The sequence below is a fragment of the Ictidomys tridecemlineatus genome, chromosome 15 (assembly GCF_052094955.1).
Source record: "Ictidomys tridecemlineatus isolate mIctTri1 chromosome 15, mIctTri1.hap1, whole genome shotgun sequence".
NCBI classification, from domain to species: domain Eukaryota; kingdom Metazoa; phylum Chordata; class Mammalia; order Rodentia; family Sciuridae; genus Ictidomys; species Ictidomys tridecemlineatus.
In genome coordinates this window covers 15,486,174-15,504,894 of record NC_135491.1, presented here as the reverse complement: position 1 = coordinate 15,504,894, position 18,721 = coordinate 15,486,174, and the positions used below count along the sequence as shown (strand labels likewise).

At 50.3% G+C, this 18,721-nt stretch overlaps 1 protein-coding gene and 1 long non-coding RNA gene across 10 annotated transcripts in view; one reads left to right on the top strand and one right to left on the bottom strand.

Annotated features, from left to right (window-relative positions):
• Window positions 1-18,721, top strand: part of Sipa1l3 (signal induced proliferation associated 1 like 3) — a 227,942-nt gene that overhangs the window by 117,962 nt on the left and 91,259 nt on the right. The gene's annotated exons all lie outside the window — the stretch shown is intronic.
• LOC144370828 (uncharacterized) lies at window positions 9,013-18,015 on the bottom strand. 2 transcript variants are annotated; one of them, XR_013430796.1, is made up of 4 exons: window positions 17,174-18,015; window positions 16,854-17,025; window positions 12,275-12,337; window positions 9,013-9,304 (listed from the first exon to the last, which is right to left on the bottom strand). It is a non-coding gene; the product is annotated as an uncharacterized LOC144370828 (long non-coding RNA). The 2 variants fall into 2 exon arrangements; XR_013430797.1 differs by lacking the exon at window positions 12,275-12,337 and having other exon boundaries at window positions 17,174-17,998.

Below are 18,721 nucleotides of genomic sequence, written 5' to 3'. Positions count from 1 at the left end.
AGCACTGAGCAGCACAAGGCGGCGTCTGCAGGCAGCTGTAGACTCGAGTGGGCATTGGGCAAGTGGAGAGGCGGCTTCCTAGAGGCTAGGGCAGCAGGGGGAGAGGTAAGTGCCAGATATGTAAATGAGGGAGCCCAACAGCAGTGTGAGGGCTGGGCAGAAGCGTAGATGCTCAGTTGCCCAGGAGACCCCTGGCCAGAAGCCACGGAGCTCACCGACACGAGCCTGGCCCTTCTTAGAAGGCAGGCCTTGTTTCAGCTCCTTTATACACGTTAACGTAGTTCTCGTGACAATCCTTTGAGGTAGGCACACTCACCCCAGAGCAGCAAGTGACTTGCCAGAGATCACACGTGGAGGGGTTGACACGCCAGGAGTCCACATAATAGGAGTTGGAGGAACAGCGGCTAAGGCGTCCGGGTGGTTACCGGGCCAGGCTCTGCCCTCGGAGCATCACGTCACCTCATTTCATCTTCACCACAACCCCGTGAAGGAGCGTCTCATTTCCATTTTACAGATGAGGTCACTTAGGGACAGCTTGATCCGTGACTTGTCCAAGGCCCCCCAGCAGAGCTGGGGTTCAAATCCTGTGCCCTGAACTGCTGCTGTGTCCTGCATGAAAGAGAGGACTGCGCACCAGCCCGCCCAGCGCCTTGCGCTCCACGCTCTCTCTCTTACCCGCTAGAGGCCATCAAGCAACTGCACAATGGTCACCATTTGCAGGCAAGGAAACGGAGAGAGGCTGTGGTGACAGCAGCTAACAGGCCTCCCCAGTGTCACTGCAGGTCCTTGCTGAGGGGTCCTTGTGTATGATTAGTGAAGCCTGGAGGTCAATACACTTGAGGAAACTGAGACTCCGGGTAAAATGCCTTCGTTCAGAGTAGAGGAAGTGTTGCTGGCACTGAGGCCCTGGTGCCACACTCTAGTGACTTTGTATATGATCTCAGGGGATATAAAGTATATAAATTGAGCTTACCCACCAGATGTTGACTGAGAGCCTGCTGTGACAGTCACTGTGCTAGTGCTGAGGGACAGCACTGGACAAAGCTGCTTTGATCCCAGCCCTCAAAGGAGCTCCCATTCTAGTGTGATTTAGATACAGGTAAAGCTGCTGTCCGTTCTGATTTCCTGTTGCAGAAAGCTCAACTCACTGTGGCATTTTTTAGCTAGAAGCCAAGAGAGAAGGTAGTTCCAGGATTGGTTCAGCGGCTCCATATGTCAGGTCCCCAGGTCTGTGCTTCTGAAGTCATCTTGTCCTTTCCTCATGACTACAAGATGGCTGCTATAGCTTCAGGTATCACACCTTCTCACAGTCATAGGCAGGACAGTAGTATTCCTCTATTAGGAAGCTTCCCAGAAGCTTCTCCCTGCAGGGTTCTTAACTAGAAAAACAGTGGCTTTTTCAGCCTTGATATTGACAGATGCACAAAAGGCAAGATAGTTAGAATACCATAGGGAGCCGGTGAGAGTGTTTGCTCTGGATCAGGAACTAAGCTTTCCCTCCTTGTCAAACCTGACTCCAGGACTATCTTCCTGCCATGGTGGGCTGGGCCTTTATTCATCGTGCAAGGCCAGAAAGCCTACAGGATTTGAACTCATTATTGCTACTCACCAGCTGTGGCTGTGTACATGTTACTTAAGTAGATTACTCTTCTTCTGTGCCTCGCTTTCTCGTATGTAAAACGAGGGACCATCAAAGCCCATCTTGAAGGATGTTTGAGTCGGTGTTAATACAGGTGCAGGCCTTGGTCTGCTGTGGGGCAGGCCACGCCTATTTGCCTGCCACCTGTGGGGGAGGGGCAGTGTGTCTACACAAAGCACCCAACAGAAATGCCGGGGAGATGGCCTTTCCACATCGGACAGCCAAACCTTGTCACTAGGCAGATGGGTGAGAGTCCTCTGAATGGTCCAGACTTGGGGGTTCACAGGTGGATATATCACAGGAGAGTCACAGAGAGCCAAGAGCAGGCAGTGGCTCGTTCCCACAGGCTCAGCACCAGCAAGGGAGCAGCTGCTCCACCTGCAGAGCCTTTGAGGAGTGTTTGGAAGTCCTGGGAGGTGCTTGCTCTGGGTAGGGAAATTGTCCCGAGACCTAAGTTTAAAAAAAAAAAAAAATGTCATCTAGAGTTGGGGACCCCCAATCAGTCACAGGGGAGGTTTTAGGACAGATTTGCCAGACTCTGCCGGGACCGCGGGTCTTGGGCTTTGCTCCCTTGTGGACCTGCATGTCCTGCTGGGAAGCCAGTGTTGTGTCCGTCTTTCCAGGGGAGTAGCAGAGCCTTCCTGGGTCCACTCCTGACTCATTCAGTGGGTGTGAGCACTTGCTGTGGGTTCCAGGGAACAGGAGCGAGCAGAGTCCACGCTCTGAGAAGCTGGTGCTCTGTGGGGAAGGGGAGATGGACAAACAGGCAACTCATGGATAAGCAGGAGGACACCCAGGTTCCACAAGCCAGCGTTGGCAGTTAAGATTCTGGTGCTGCTGTGAAGTGCTTGGAAATCCAAGATCACCTTCCAGTCTTCTTCCTTCCGGCCTGCATGTGACCTTAGCTGGTGGCCTCCCTGCAGAGCTTCAGTTTCTATAAAATGAGAGCGAGAGCATGATGGGACCACCGTCGTCAAGATTGCACTCCGCTACGTGTAACCGAATCCCAGCGACTCTGCTCGCGAGACAATCAGCCTGTTGTACCTAGGAAGGAAAGGGAGCGCAGGCAGGCTGGGCAGGGCTGCTGTGGGAGGCATGGGCCCCTTCTCCTGTCTCCTCACCTTCTGTCCTCAGCACGTGACTTTCAGCTCATGCTCACAAGATGGCTGCCATGCCTTCCGATAATGGCATTCATAGCCAGATACAAGGAGAGGGCGCAGAGGCATGCCAGCTGACACTGCTCCCCTCTATTAGGTAAGCAGCAGCTTTGCCAGAGGCTTCTTCCCTTGCCCCCAACAGACTTTCATTTACCTTTCTTTGGCCAGAATTGAGCACATAGCTAGCCATAGCTGCAAAGGAATCTGGGAAAGCAAGCTTTCTGGATGGGCATCCCGCTGCTCCAACAGATTTGGACTTCACTCAAGGAAGGAGAGGAGAGTGGCCTTGGATTCCCTCCCCGGCACGCCCAGGCCAGTGGAGGGTGCCAGAGTCGCACTCTGTGGGCCAAGTTCCGGTTCCCACATGAAGGAATGCCCTTGCTGTCTGCATTGTGGCCTCATCTGCCCTTGGGAGTGATGCCCCCTGCCCTGGGGTCCGCTGAGGAGCACTAGTGAGAGTAGAGGGGCCTGGGCAGGAGGAACTTCTTCGACATACATTCCATCTGGAGGAGGGCCGAGGCTGGCTTTTGTTTGGAAAATTGTCTGATTTTCTTAAAACCAAACCCAGCCCTATCAGCTGACCATCAGAGCCAAACTTACAGGCCTGAAGCGGCTCACTTATCGCTCTCTCCCACTCTGGTCTGAACTGTGAGGGCAGAGCCAGAGCAACGGACACATCTCTGTGGCTAGCACCTTCCCTTCTCTGCATTGGCACTACCCCTACTCAGGGCCAGGCTACTCTTGTCCCCCGCAGGGACATATAGGACAAATTTCCAGCCTCCAGATGCCCCTCATTGGGTAGGTTATGTCCATGGCAGCCAAGTGGGGCCATGGCCCTCCTCAGCCTGTAAACTTCTGGTTCCTAAACCCCCAGGACCTTTGCACCTGCTGTTTGTGTATCTCCTCCCCCCACCAGTGTCCCTCTGTGTGGCCAGTTTCTCATCCTCAGGGCTTGATTTAAACACTGCCCCCCTCTTTTTATTCCATAGTAAGATTTCAGATCTGTTCAGTGAGTAGAATCAGTGGAACCTTCAATGTGTGCCTGAGTATGAAAACACATTTATTGAAAGTAATTTGAAAAGATACAGGAAGGTATAAAGAACACACTTTCAGAAATCCCTGGTCATCCCAGCACCAAATTTGAGAGTATTTCTTTGCAGCCTTTTGCTGTGACTGTGTCTGCATCTGCACATGTGTGTTGTGGTTCACAGACATGGGACATGCACTCTCCCCAAGACCTTGGTGCCATTCGTGGGGGATGGTTCTGTTGTGTTGTTCTTGTTGTACTTTATATCCAATGCCATGAAACCATATTTTTAAATTTTCTTATTTATTTTATTCCGTGTGTGTGTGTATTTAGTTGTAGGTGGACACAATACCTTTGTTTGTTTATTTTTTTGTGGTGCCGAGGATCGAACCCAGTGCTTCACACGTGCGAGGCAAGCGCTCTGCCCTGAGCCCCAGCCCCCCATGAAATTATTTTTTCCTCATCTGTAATTTTTTCTTTGGGATCAATTCCCAGAAATAGCATTACTGGTTCAAAGGGTAGGAACATTTTTTAACGCTATTGCCAAATTGCCTCTAGAAAGGTTCCACCAACTGGGAGCAGTTTAAGTCTGTTGTCCTGGGAGAGGGGCTGATTTGCCAGTGTCTTGATCTCCTTCGTGCTGTAGGAATGCCATGCCCCTATTCTCCTGAGGGCCTGTGTACCTGTCCTATGTGTGGTCCAGGGTAGGGTGTTTGATTATGGAGTTGTACAAACAGCACCATCTGCCAGCGAGTCCTGCGGGCCTGAGAAGAGGCTTTTTACATCCAGTCGAGGATCGGAACTAGGCTCCTCTAGAACCTTCTGTGACATTGCCGCAAGGACAGAGCTGGGATGCACATTCCAGTGGCCTGGCCCCCAGCCCTTCTGCCCACCTGTCTCTTCTGCCTGTCAGGTGAATGGCAGCTCTTTCCCCTCTGTCCCCAGCTGTCCTGTGGTGAGCTGCCCTGAGGCTACCTCTGGGTGCAGCCCTGCTCTCCCTGCCTGCTCCTGGCTAAGAGAATGCACCTTCCCAGCATGCCCAGGGGGCTGGTGCTCAGGCAGGTGGAGTGTCACTGCAGGTGTGGGGATGGAAGCCCTGTGCAGGAGAGAAACGAACCCCCTGCCAGGAGAGAGGGGAGAGGCGGTGCACACGCCAGTTCCACAAAACTCATCCTCTGGGATTCAAAGAGGGTGATCACACAGCTGAGACTTTTAAAATATATATATGTATTTTTAAAAAATATTTATTTAGTTGTAGATGAACATACAGTATCTTTATTTATTTTTATGTAGTGCTGAGGATCGAACCCAGTGCCTCACACATTCAAGGCAAGCACTTTACCACTGAGCTATAGCCCCAGCCCCACATATGTATTTTTTTTTAAGTACCTATCTAAGTAACCTGCACAATACAAAAGACTTTAAAACTTACTGTGGTGGTGGGGGGGGGGGAATTACTGTGAAATGTAACATAGTTAATCAAGAAATATGTAAAATATATATACTCGGCCTTCTGTGTCTGTGGGTTCTGCATTGACCGTGGAACAAAAATATTTGAAAAAAAAATTCTGTGCTGAACATGTAGTTTTTTCTTGCTGTTATTCCTAATAAAAAACACAATACCACAATCTAATAGCTCCCATATTGCTAGGTATTGCGAGTAATCGGGAGGTGGTTTAAAGGGCAAGGAGCTTGAGCACGGGCCAGCTGCAGCTTTCTGTATAAGGGACCGAGCAGCTGCAGATTTCAGTGTCCTCCAGGGCCCTAGAACCCATCTCTGTGGATACTCAGGGACAGCTATGTGCCATTTAGTGAAGAATGACAGAGCGAGCGAGTGCCCACATCAGCCCAGGCGGAGAAATTCACAACCACCCCACTACCCAGAGCCTCCCGCACCCACCGCTCTTCAGGCATCTGTGGTCACCATTTGCTGGTCTCTTCCTGTATGTGAGCACCTCTAAGTGACACGGCTTTGAGCTTCCTGTGAACAGAACCAGAAGCAGTGTACTTTGCTGTCTCTGGCTTCTGGCTTAGCCTTGAGTCTGGGAGATGTGTCCTGGCTGAGGTCGTTTCTGGTCCTAACGCTCATTTTCATTGACACAGGCAAGCTTTACAAATGCTACTCCTTGTGCGCTTTGTTTAATGAGTGTTAGAAAAAAACAGAATGAATCCAACGCTGGCATTATGAAGGCTTTCCTACGTGAGATGTTGAAAAGAACCATTTTAAAGAAAGAGCACAGGCTGTGCTTTGCCTCAGTGGAAGGCGAGGTGTTGGGGGAAGTTTGGGAGCCTCAGGGTGGAGAATGGATCTGAAGTCACACTCTCGCACCCTGCCCAAGGGGAACCACCATTAGCCTTGCAGATCATTCTTCCCGTTGACCTAAATACGGAGGAAGGAAAGGGAGGTGAAGAGATTCAAATATGTCACTTAATATTCTTTTTAAATTTTAGTGTGAAAGATTGTGCCATTGTTTTGAATTACTTCGTGGGCTGAGTTTCTTCTCTGATTAAAGCAGCCAGTTCCCTGTAAGATTCTGCTTGATTCTGCTTCAAGATCAGGGTGAGACTGGACCAGGCACTTCGTGAGTTCTCCCTGGAGTAAATTAGGGGCTAGAACAATGCCTGCCTCTCCTGCCAGTGATTGTTTTGTTTAGTGGATGGTTTAGTATCTGCTTCGTCCACCCCACCGCCAAGTAGTCTCTGCCAGTTCCTCAGCTTCCCCCCTCCCTGCAGATGTTGGGAACCTGGACTCTGGGAGAGGTAACGGGGGACCAGGTCGAGGCTGCTTGGCCTGGGCTAGTTGACTGGCTAATTGGTTACTCGACTGGGTTGGATCTTCCTTTTCTTTTTCCTTCCTTCCTTCTTTGGTGCTGGACTTGAACCCAGGTTTACTCTACCACTGAGCTCCCTCCTCAGACCCTTTTCTATTTTATTTTGAGACAGGGTCTCACTAAGTTACTGAGGCTGGCCTTGAACTTTCCTCCTGCCTCAGCCTCCCAAGTAGCTGAGATTATAGGCTGTGCCTCCACACTTGGCCTGGGTATTTGTTTGTTTGTTTTAATGGATTCAGAAATTACTTGGGAAGGACTCACCCTGACCTGGGCACTGTTCTGGGTGCTGGGAACAGAGCAGAGATGGTGTCTGGCAGGTGCGTGTGTGTGTGTGTGACCAGCCCCTGCCGCTCACCCCATCAGAGTGTGAGTGCAGCTGCCATTGTCACTGTTGGTGCTTTTTTAAAGTCAGGAATAAGGATGTATTGCTTGCTTGTCAGGTGCCACTTACTGTGCTGACTGCCTCACCAGAGACTTCTCACAGTCTAGGAGGTGTCACTGTCATTCTCTCTGGTACATATTGGGGCTAGAATTTGATCCCAGGTAACCTGTGCAGAGTAGGAGCCTGATTCTGCCTAAATCACCAAGGGGTGGCTGGCTGGGTACTTGGGTCCCCACTGTGTTCATGGCTCTGTCCCTGCTTTTTTCCTTTTTTGGAGATGACAGTGGTTATGATGACCATAGATCCACACTCCTGAACTCAAGTCCCATTTCTGCCTTTCACCTCACTGGGTGACCTTCAGCAGGTAACCTGCTGCTCTGAGCCTCCGTGTTCCCTTCTGTAAACTGGAGAGATCCATGGGGCCGCCTCCTCGGGCGGCTGCCAGGTTCAGGGGAGCCAGGTGTGAGGCCAGAGCTTGCTGCATGCGGCAGCCCTTGCTAGAGGAAGCCCAGGAACCACACCACCAGAGCAGCCTCCAGCCTAGGCTTTTGGCGCCATAAGTGCCACGGTGTGTCCCCTGTTCTGACAGCTGTGCTCTCAGATGGGGCAGGCTCTGGAGCAGCCCAGCCTGGGTTCAGATCCCAGCTCTTCCTCTCATTCTCTCTGTGGACCCTCCTGGACCTTAGTTTCTTCATTGTGAGGGGCCGTAACCTCCCTCAGAGGGTGATTAGAAATCTGGAGCTCAGGGGTTCGTGTTGTGTTCAAGTCATGTGCTCTGCACAGGGCCTGGCTCTTGGCGAACCTGGATCAGGGGCCAGTTATGGTGATGGATGATCACTGCCAGCAGCTGGGTGCCACCCAGGAGAACAAGGCCCAGCAGTGTGGCTGTCCCTTCTCCTCTCCTCCCATCCCCTCCTGTCCCCCCGCTAGAAACCTTCCTGGCCATGGCATTCCCAAGGCCTCCACTGCTGACCCCATCCCCTCTAGTCCAAAATCATCCTCAGGTGAGGACAAGCAGAGCCGGAAACACCCCGGGCCTGGCCCCCCAAGAGCAAGTTGGAAAGAACAGGGCTTTAACAGATGTTCTTTTACAAGGATTCCCTGACTCTGTTTAATCAAGATTGTCAAATATTGATTTAATCTCCAGGCCCAACAGATGTGATGTTAGCAGGTTTCGGTGGCAATTAGCTGGGATTAGTTTGCAAGTCAGACTCCTCCGTGCTGACAAGACGCCATCTCCTACACAGGAGATTTGGCCTGGCCACGGGAGCGATCCTTGTACGGGGACACATTAAATATTTAACCATCAGTCTGGCCCAGGCAGTGGCATGGTGTCAAGAGCAGATCCCAAAGAGGGATCCCAGCAGCCACAATGGGCTCTTGTGTTGCCTACATGATGATTGTAGGCATCACCTACGTGATTGAACTGGGGGTTCAGATCTGTACCCATTTGCCAAAAAAAAAAGTTCCAGTATTAAAATAAGCCATATAGCCACACCAGTGCCTGTGGCTTGATACTGAACTTGACCAGAGCCAGTGAGATCCTTCAAGGGCAGCCTGGAGCAGTAGTAATGCCCCAGTTGAACCTCCCCTGAAGTGGTCACCCCTGTCTCGCCTCTCGGGCCCATGGCCTGGCTCCATCACCTCACCCGGCTCCACAGCATGCTGCAGCTCCTGGGTGGGCCTGGCTGTGCGCGCACACCAGGAAGCATCCTTTTCCAATTGTACATTTCAAAGTCTCATTTGAAGCAAGTGGGATTGAGCCCAGAATTGGAACAAGATGCTTGAGCCATATGTGCTTCCGGGAGGCAGCAACTCCCAGCCCCACTCAGAGGGAGATTCAGAGGGCCACCTCCCATTGCCTCAGACTCTGGGGCTGCTGGGAAGGAGGGGTTTGACCCTCTTGTTCAAGGGGAGCCACCTTGAACTGCTTGGCCCTTGAGTCCAGGGGAATAATAGGTCATTGCAAGGCCACATTTGGTTTGCTCAAAAATATTTTTAATTATTATTACATTATATCACTCTGTGCCAGGGGATTTTTTTTTTTTTTTTTTTTAGAGGTGGAAGGGATTACAGGCTGTGCCGGGGATATTCTAAGTCTCTATATAAGAGTTAAGCCATATTATTATTTTTATTTTACAAATGGGAAAACTGAGACATAGAAAGGCTAAGTCCAGGAAGTTAAGTGCAGAGCTGGGCATTGACCTGGGTAGTCTTTGCTTCTGTCCACTCTGTTGCAGCTGCCACATCAGGAAAAATCTTCAAGTTCTGAGAATAAGTTAGAAAAGCATTGATGGTGTTAACCCATTGATTTTTTTTTTTAATTTCATCTATTTACAAGCCTGTGATCACATGAGGATATAACTTACATGACTTCATCCAAATGAGGGAACAAAATAAAAACATTATAACTTAAGCATCGGGGTGAGTGCGGCCTCTGTTTCACCAGCAGAACATGAACACAAGATGGGGTGTGAACAGGCACAGAGGCTCACACCTGGAATCCCAGCAACTCAGGAATCTGAGACAGGAGGATCTCAAATTTGAGGCCAGCCTGAGCAACTTAGTGAGACCCTGTCTCAGAAATAAAAAGGGCTGGGATGTAGCTCAGTAGTAAAGCACCCCTGATTCAATCCCCTATGTGAGTATCTCTCCAGACCTTGGAGGAATCTGCTTTTTGGAAAGATGTATGTGTTTCAGTCTGCGGGCCTGGAGCAAAGCCAGTGTGGGGACTGGTCCCCAGCCATGGAGCTAGTGAGTCTCCCATTCAGACTGCATTCTAGAAGGGAAGGCTTTTGGGGGATGGTGATTTTAACTCGCCAGAGTTTTCCCTTACATGCTCACTTTTAAAACTAAAAATGAATCCCAGCCCCCAGACATTTTCCCCTTTGCAATTATGAGCAGTTCCTTGCAGTCACAGAGAAAGTTCTGGAAGCTTGCAAAACGCACTTACTAGGTCTCCATCCCCTCTGCACCTTGCCTCTGTCCCTTCTTAAGTGGAGGCCTAGAGTAAATGAGCATAAACCGTCAGGCTGGATTGCCTGGGTTTGAATTGCAGTGTCATCGCTTTCTAGCTGAAAGTAGGCAAGAGTCTGAGCCTCTCTGACCTTCTTTGCATTGGTTTTAAAGTGAGGATGGTGTTGGTCCCTCCTTCTCTGGGCTGTCATGAGAATCAGATGGGTGAGCACATGTAGAGCGCTCTGCATGCTGGCATGCAGCAGGCACTCGCTAGGCATGAGCTACGCTCATTCACTGCGGGCATCTTGCATAAATTACCCATAGCTCTGCCTTGCTTTATTACAGTGCCTTGCACCCCCTAGAATAGAGACCCAGATGGTGCCTCCACTGATAGACATTTGGGCTGCTCACAGTTCTGTGTTACAGCAACGTGAGCCTCCCTATGTCCAGTGTGCGATGGTGTATCTTCCTGAGGGATAGATTCCCAGAGAAAGAAATTGCTGGATTAAAACAAAATACAATGTATACCTCAAATTTGATGCATAATTCCAATTCGTTCTTCCTGTTTCCCCCAGGGGAAAATAAACAGGTCGCTTGGGACCACTGACCTTTGTGGGAGTCTTGCCGGTTGGAATGTAACAGCTGTAAACAGCTGTTCTTGCCCCTGTGCAAACCCTGCCTTACTCTTTGCATGGAAATGAGGGCCCCTCCAGGATGCCAGGGAAGATTTCAATTAGAAACACCAATCCTCGGGCTTTTTGGCATTAAATATGAAAGTGCAGGTTTTCATGACCGTGGTGATGCCCCGCTCATAGCTCCTGGGCAGATGGAACAGAGTCTTTGCTGCAGCCCTTCCTAATGAGATTTCTAAGATTTCCATCCATCTTGGTTCCTGAGGGAGCTCTAAAATGGTGCTGGGTATGTGCGAACTCCCAATAAGGTAGGGAAGACATCAAGAAAAAAAAAAACAGATTCTTAACCTATAGTCACTGAGCTGTTGCTGACTTTCTAGAATTCTGTCCGTGTGAATTGATTTCAGAGAGACTCTCATCACTCGTGTGATCCACAACGCACTCCTTGCAGCTGCCCCCCCTCTTCTCTAAAGTGTGGTGGCCAGACTGTCAGGGTTTGAGGCCCAGCTGCTCCACCTAACAGCTGCCTGACTTGGCCACGTCCCCTTCTTCATCTGTGAGGTAGGATGGTGGTCGTCCCTGTGGTGTGGGGTGGTGCGCACACACGAGTCAGCACACGCTGGTGTGTTCCCTGAGCCTAGCACACAGAGAGCTTGTCAGCGTCGGCTTGTCAGGGCTGTCATTGCTGCTGTTATTCTCCCAGCCTGACCCGTGTGCAAGGACAAGGTTAGGTGGGCACTATCCAGAGTCCAGGGAGCACAAAAGATGCCCAGAAGCTTAAAAATCCAGCAGACCAAGTTCAGTACACCTGTGGGAACTCAACAGTGGGAGGGAGGAATCAGCTTGGGGTATGGAAGGACAAGGACCAGCAGAATGACAGTCAGTGGGCAGCCTGGGGGGTCAAGGGGTGGGGAGTGTGAACAAGGCTCCCTGGAACAGTGCTCCCCTGAAATACCTCCAGCAAAGATTGCCAGGGCCCTTCATACCAGTAACGTCACCATGCACAATGTCTTACCATAATGTCACCTCTTAGCAGCCTCCAGCCTGGTTGACCACTGATACCACAGCTACTGCCCAGGCTCTGTCACACCTGCTGTCCTGCCTCCCTGCTGCGGATCCTGCTCCAACTCACGTCTTGGCTCTCCTCTCCCGGCCACCCTCTCACATTTACAGTTTCCAGGACTTGGTGTCAGGCCCTCGTAGCTTTGCTCTCTCTTCATTGTGTGTCCTAAGTGCTGGCTGTTCTAGGATCAGCTACAGAGATTTTTAAGAGACCCTTGGCCCTGGGTCCCATCCAAGAACAGCTGACACAAAATCTCTGGGGATAGGATGTGGACAGACACCTATATTTTTTAAAAGCTCCTTTGGTGCCTCTGAGGTAGAGCTGGGGGCAAGAACCACTGCGTGCCCAACGGCGCCTGGATGGTGGAATATACCGTGCCTGCTTTCCTGCCCGTTCACAGCGGCGGTGCTCATGTGCACATCCAGCGCAAGGTAGATAGTGCTATGATTTAGATCTGGAATGTTTTCCAGAGTCTCATATGCTTAAGTCTTGATCACCAGCCTGTGGCATTGTTGGGAGGTGATGGAACCTTTAAGAGGTGGGGTCTGGGGGCTAGGGATGTGGCTCAAGCGGTAGTGCGCTCACCTGGCATGCATGCAGCCCGGGTTCAATCCTTAGCACCACATACAAAGATGTGTCTGCCGAAAACTGAAAAATAAATATTAAAAAAAAAAAATTCTCTATCTCTCTCTCCCTCTCCCCCCTCTCTCTCTTAAAAAAAAAAAAAAAGAGGTGGAGTCTGGTACAAGGAAGATAGGTCATGGGATGTGTCTTGAAGGAGATATTGAGACCTGCCCCCTCCTTCCTCCCTCTGTCTCTGTTTCCCTGCCACCATGAGGTTCCCGCCACATATCCGCTGCCTGATGCTCTGCCTCACCACCAACCCAGCAACAGATCCAAGCAGCTGCGGACAGAAATCTCTGAAACAGTGAACCAGAATATTCCTTTCTTCCTTTTGTGTATCTCAGGTATTTGGTCACAGTGGCAGAAAGCTGACTAATATAAGTGCCCTGCCCTCAGCAGATCAGTGAGCCTTGCCCACCCCATCTCAAATCATCTGTCTGATTTCCCTGGCATCTCTTCATCTGCTTGAGCTGTATCTTTGGCACCTACAATAGTGGTACAGAGGAGGCACTTAATACTTAACAAATCTAAAGTTCTAAGAAAAGGACCTGGCTCATAGAAGGACTGCATTCATGGTAGCTGCTGTTATAGGTGATGTTTGTGAGTCTGTGTGTATTATTTTTCTGTATAACTAAAATGTTCCTTGGTGGGCAGTGGAATAGAGCTGGCTTTATGTCCACCTTGATGTGGAGACTCCAGTGATGACTGCAGCCCCCAGATTCTAACTTAGCTCCGTTTACTGATGATGCTTGCCTCCTGGTAACAGAGTGGCTGCAGTGATTACATCCTTCACATCTTTTCAGAGTGAGAAGGAAAAGCACAGTCTTCAACTCCAGCCTCCCTGGCAAAACATCACCACTGGTTCCGACTGGCTCGCGTAGTTTGTTCCTGAGCCAGGCTTCCCTTATCTCTAGCATGTTGGGTGGCATTTGGAGAGAGCAGATTTTCAAAGGGAACTCTGTTGGGAAAGGAGTCAAGGAGGCCATGGAAGCAAACCATAAATGTCCACCATTGGAAGACTCATGTTCTCCCCTTCCGCTCTGCCCCTGAGGCTCCAGCAGACTTCATCCACAGAGCAGGACCTGCTGGAGCAAGGGCACCAAGGCTGCAGTGCTTGTCTGCTGTTCCAGCCTCCAGAGTTTGAGGGCCCACTAAAGTGGGGCTGCTTTCTCAGCTTAGAGCTCTCCAGGTCTGTGCAGGCCCAGCAGCCCAGGAGGCTAAGACAGAAGATTCATTCACAAGTTCAAGGCCAACTTTGGCAACTTAGCAGCACCCTCAAAATAAAAAATAAAAAAGGCTGAAGATACAGCTTAGCAGTAGAGTGCCCCTGGGTGCAGTCCCAGTACTGTAAAGAATTTTTTAAAAATAAGCCCTAATCTGGGAGTCCAAACAACCACTGATTGCCTGCTGTGCTAACAGACCCTGGTTAAGTCCCCGCTGGTCTGCAGGTAGTCGATGTGATCACAGATTATAGCTGTCCCAGCTTCCTTTGCAACTGGAGGGGCTGTGGGCCACATTCTGACCAGTGAACCTGAAAGTGCTGAGGTCAGCCTGCTATGATGGTGCACACCTGTAATCCTAGCTACTCAGGAGGCTGAGGCAGGAGGATCACAAGTTCAAGGCCAGCCTGGGCCACTTAGTAAGACACTGTATCAATACAAAGTGCTGGGAATGCAGTTCAGTGATACAGTATTTGCTTTGCCTGTGCAAGACCCTGGTTTCCCTCTCCTCCCCACCCCTTGCAAAAAAGGGGAAGAAGAAGTAGGAGGTGAGAGATCAGGGGCTGTTCAAGGTCAGGGAAAGATTCTCCTTCCTCCTCCTGGTCAGTCAGATAAGAAGGGCGCTCTTAGACCATCCCTGTGTGTCCCCTTGCCAGTGGTTCATTGAGAAGTGTGGCCGTGAGGCAACAAGACAAAATCGGTTAGCCAGCAGCACTCTCAGGGGCAGAAAGGAAAGAGTGCCTTTGCCTGTTGGCCACACCAAGCCTGGAGCCCGTATCTGACCTCCAGCGGGCTACATGTTTGCATTGCCCAACCGCCACTGACTGCTGCGACTTGCCACCAACTGTACCCTGGCTGACTCTCCACCACTGCCACTTGCTTCTAGCTTTGCTGCTGTCTCCAAGGCCACCCTGCTATTTCCCACCCGCCCTCCTTGCACACAACCCTGAGCTAGCCAGGCTCCTTAGAGGCCAGGAGGTCCCAGGAGCAACCCTAGAGAACAGTTAAGTGCCAGCGAGCACTGGAGGGAAGGAACCTGGATCCCCAGCAAAACTCACACCATGCAAAAGCTCTTGTGAACCTTGCACAGAGCTCACAAGAGGACACTGAGCCCATTCATTCTGTCCACCCACCTGTAACTCCATAATTGGGGTAAGAGCTCATACCAAAGATGCACCAAAGAATGGTAATGGAGGTGGCACGCCCTTGTCTGAAATGCTTGGGACCTGATGTGTTTTCGGATTTGGGATTTTTCAGATTGTGGAATATTGTATATGCATGATAATAAGATGTCTTGGGGGTGGGACCCATTTCACAGGGTGAAATGCATGTATGTTTTATACACACCTTGCTCACATAGCTGGAAGGTAATTTGATGGAGTATTTCAGTTGGCTCCTGAATTCAGGTGTGAAAATTTTCCATTTGTGGAGCATTTTGAGGGATTCTAGATTTTCATATTAGGGACAATCAGCTTGTGATAACTCGTGACAGTGAGGTACTTTACAGATTGAAACTGGCTCCATGGCACTCTGGAGTTTGAGCCCAGGGGTCTGGTTCCTGTGTGCAGGTTACTCTCCTCTCATAATAGGGGCTCCCTGTGAGAAAGATCAGTTGTGTTTAGGAAGGGGAGTGCTACATCAGACAGCTGACAAGCGACTAGTGTGCACAGTCCCAGAATTCCGGACGCTATGGGTGCCACTCACTCTTAGAACGTCACAGGGAGTTGGATGCGGTGGCACACCTCTGTAATCCCACTGGCTCAGGAGGCTGAGGCATGAAGATCATAAGTTCAAAACCAGCCTCAGCAACTTAGCGAGTTGCTAAACAACTCAGTGACACCCTGACTCTAAGCAAAATACAAAAAAGGGTTGGGGGTGTGGCTCAGTGGTTGAGTGCCCCCGAGTTCGATCCTGGTACCAAAAAAAAAGTCACAGGGAGAATGAGCTGCACCTGCTCATGGAAGGGATTTATCAAAGAGACCAGGGTCTGCTAGAACATCTGTATGTGGTCATAGAAGGCGCAAGCGGATTGAGGGTTTCTGAAACCAAATGCCATCAGTAGAGCCCGTCTGTGTGCGGCAGCAAGTCAAGGTCACATCTGGACCACTGGATTTTCCACCCAGGCCAAGTGTAGCTCTGAGCCTCCCTCTGCAGCATGCTAGGCTGACCAGGTGGGGCCACATGCAAGGTGGGCAGCTGATCTGTGCAGTGCCCTTGCCCTCGGCAGGCCAGCCGCCCCTACGGAGTGGGGCTGGGCTCAAGCCTCCTAGCAAGCTCCCTGCTGCTCTGGAGCTGACTGGTTAGTGGTAGAGGCAACAGATAATGAGATGAACCAAAAAAGAAAACAGCATTTGATTTTTCTCTGGCAAAGCTGTAGCCCCAGTCACTGGAGGTTGCAGAACCAGCAGCAGCTGCCTGACCCCGCCCACAGCATACTTTGTGGACCCTCATTATTCTTTTGATCAGTAATGTTCTTAAAAAGTATTCAATTATTGACCAGAAATACATGCAAAAGAAATTGGAAAGCAGCCAATGATGTCCAGTGAAAAAAGTAAGACCCTACCTCCCCTTTTTGCGACACACATTTAGGTACTGGGTACACAATGGTGGCTCACATTCACAGGGGGTGGAAGGCCAGTAAATGGATAAGAGAAATAAGCAAATATGTTCATAAGGAAAGCAAAGGGAAAAAGTGAAACTGAGGAGGGCGTGGGAATGAGGGGACAGACACACAGTTCTCACCAGAGGCAACTACTGTTAGTACTTTCTTTTCTTTTGTACTGGGGATGGAGCTCGGGACCTCCTGCATGCGAGGCAGGCACTCTACCACTGAGAGCTTATTGTCTAAACAGTGTCTCACTAAGTTGTAGGGGCTGGCCTTGAACTCCCCATCCTCCTGCCTCAGCCTCCAGACCGCTAGAATTTACAGGCATGCACATTGGTGCCCAGCTCAAAAATCCTTCTAGAAATCTATGCATGGTAGTTTATTGATATCGTTGTCATTATTTGTTTTGCTTTTCAACTTGGGTGATGTTGAATACATTTCTAGATCTCTGATTTCTCTTTAAAAATCGGTGATTTGGCATCCTTATTCCTGAAAGGTGCAGTTGGAAGAAGCCGAGGCCCACTGGTTTCTTGGCAAATGGTTCACCATGGGCTTTTCCTGGCCTCTCTGTCTCCCTCAAGTAATCTGACCCTGTGGGTTCCCCTACTTCCACCCCTTTTCTGGCCTGTCTCCTGTATTGCCTTCCTAGGTATCTTCAGGAATGTTCCTGGACTCATGGGACACCAGCAAGAGGGGTGTCCCGCCCTCCCCTCACCTTTGGTCCTCAATTCCTCGGAGGCTGTGGTCCTCCTCGCTGTTTTGTCCCATGAATCTGCTCATGCGTCCCTCTTGGCTCCTCTCGTTGGTTCACCGTTACCCCTGGACACCCCCCCCCACCTCGCGTGGTAAGCAGCAGTGGTTGTTGGCCAGGATGGTCATGTTGTCCTCTAGATTCCAAAGGACAGAAAAGTTATTGGTTATTTTGAGCTAGTGCCCACCCTTCCCAGCACCCTCCTGCCAGTTGTGTTGGCAGGTGGAAGGGGCAAGGCTGCCAGGGAAGCCAACAGGCTCAGCCTCAGATGGTGAGCCACTTACCCTTGCTCTCCAGAGGGTCCAGAGGGGCGTTTCATCTTCTACAAGTTCAAAGTAAAGACAAAGAGGTGGCCCTGCGCAGTGGTTCACACTGTGGAGAGAAGCGAGAACTCCCTCCCAGAGGCCTGCAGGCCGGCATGTGCCTAACCCCACATTAGGCAGAGGCCACCTCTTCACTCATTCATACAAGAACAGTGACCAGGTGACCTGGATGCCAGTCTGGGTGCAGGGGATCCCTCCGTGAACGGCACAGACAACCCTGCTGTGCTGGAGCTGGCGTTAGCGGTGGAGATAGTGAGCAGATAAAGCACAAAATAGTTTTGGCTTTTGACAACTGCTAAGAAAAGCAGAGAGAAAGCTGTGGGTGGTAAAAAGGCTTCAAGGAGGCTTCTCTGTCTGCACCAAGTGGTTCGGGAAGTCTTCATTGAAGAGTTGCCATCACAGGAAGGAGCCAGCCTGGTGGAAACTAAGGAAAGATCCCCAGAAATCCTGGATTTGTGTGTCAGAGGAACAGAAAAGACCAGCGTGGTGGGGGCTGAGTCAGAGATGGGGAGAAATGTCAGGGTGACTGGCGAGGGCCAGATCCTGCGGGCTGTGGGCCAGGGAGAGGAGTGTAGATTTCATCTTAGTGCAGTGAGGAGTCGCCAGGGAGATCTTAGCAAAGCAGCAGTGGGATCCACCTTACTGGGAGGCTCATACTGCCTGTTAATCTCCGAGTTCATGCTGCGGTTTCCCTCCCCAGCTCCAGGGGCTTGTCTTCTGGTGACTAGTCCACCCCTTTCACTTCCTTTCTGGCCGCGTGGCCAGTGGGGCGGACTGCAGAGCAGATGGACAGTAGTCTGCCCTCTACATGCCATCGCCAGTTCACAGGAAATACAGGGGAACAGGAACATGTTAAGTAGCACCGCAGAGATCCCAAAAGTGAAATTACACAGGACAAGTGACCCCGTTCCTTCAATCAGTAAACAGCATCAGAATAGAGGAAGGCGGCTGCTTAGAGCGGAGGAGACAAGAGAAACATCTGCCAAGAGAGCAGAGTACAGATCTTGTTTGCATCCTCATCTGAACAAACCAGCGCAACAAAAGACACTATGGGGTGGGGAGCATCTAATGCTCACAGAGTTGCAAGATAATAAAGAATCTTTGTTAACTTACACGGATATGATAGTGCTTATCTTGGTTATTTTTTTAAGACCTTTCCACTAGAGAGATAAGCTAAAGTATTTATGGGTGAAATGACCCGGTGTCTGAGATTAAAATATTGTTGGGGCTGGGGGCATAACTCAGCTGGAGAGCACTTGCCTAGTTTGTACAAGTCCCTGGGTTCTCTCCCCACTACTGAAAAATAAAATAAAACAAAATATTGTCAAAAACAAATCAAGATTGGCTGGGCAAACAGATAAAAGAAGTGGCAAAGAGCTAATGGTTGTCAGAACTGGCGGGTGGCTCATTATGATCTTCTCTCTGCTTTTGAGTGTGATTGAAAATGTCCATAATAATTTTTTTTAAGTGAGTGAAGGTGTCAAAAAGAAAAAAGAAAAGCCACATTCC